This window comes from Gossypium hirsutum, chromosome A12 (assembly GCF_007990345.1).
Source record: "Gossypium hirsutum isolate 1008001.06 chromosome A12, Gossypium_hirsutum_v2.1, whole genome shotgun sequence".
Lineage (NCBI taxonomy): Eukaryota > Viridiplantae > Streptophyta > Magnoliopsida > Malvales > Malvaceae > Gossypium > Gossypium hirsutum.
Window position 1 is genome coordinate 54999028 of NC_053435.1, and position 827 is coordinate 54999854.

Genomic DNA, 827 nt, shown 5'->3' on the forward strand with positions numbered 1-827 from the left:
TCCAACCTGCATTATAAGTATTACTGCATGAGTTATTTTGAGATCTAAAGTTATTGTTACCCATATAGTTGACTTGTTCCTCTTGAGGTTGTGGGATTGAAGGATTGATATTCTATATGCACACCTCCTCCGCTTGAGTCACACCTCATTACTGGATGTACCTACGTAGAACTAAGAAAACCATCAATCTTTTTATTGAGAAGTTCTACCTGATTTGACAGCATAGTAACTGAGTCAACGTTATAAACGACGGCTGTTTTTGTTGGATTAGTCCTCATGGCATACCATTGATAGTTATTCAGTGAAATTTCTTCAATGAATTCATAAGCCTCTTCAGGTGTTTTGTTGTTGATGGTTCTGCCAGCAGCTGCGTCAACCATTTGCCAAGTCGAAGGATTCAAACCATTGTGGAATGTTTGTACTTGCAGCCAAAGCGGTAACCCATGGTGAGGGCACCTTCTCAGTAAGTCCTTGTATCTCTCCCAAGCATTGTAAAGTGTTTCTAAATCCATCTGCACAAAAGAAGAGATATCATTACGTAATTTAGCCGTTTTAGCTGGCGAAAAATATTTTAGTAAAAATTTCTCAGTCATTTGTTCCCAAGTAGTGATAGACCCTCGTGGTAACGAGTTCAACCACTGTTTAGCTTTGTTTCTTAGTGAAAAGGGGTATAACCGAAGATGAATGACATCATCAGAAATGCCATTGATTTTAAATGTATCGCAAAATTCCAGAAAGTTTGCTAAGTGAGCGTTGGGATCTTTATCTTGCAAACCATCAAACTAAACAAATTGCGGTATCATTTGAATTGTGTTAGATTTTAGGTC

The 827-nt window shown here is 38.0% G+C and overlaps 1 non-coding gene across 1 annotated transcript; it reads left to right on the forward strand.

The window, feature by feature from the left end:
* Positions 1-438: 438 nt before the first annotated feature.
* On the forward strand, positions 439-545 carry LOC121212063 (small nucleolar RNA R71). The gene has a single exon (XR_005907273.1). It is a non-coding gene; the product is annotated as a small nucleolar RNA R71 (small nucleolar RNA).
* Positions 546-827: the final 282 nt, after the last annotated feature.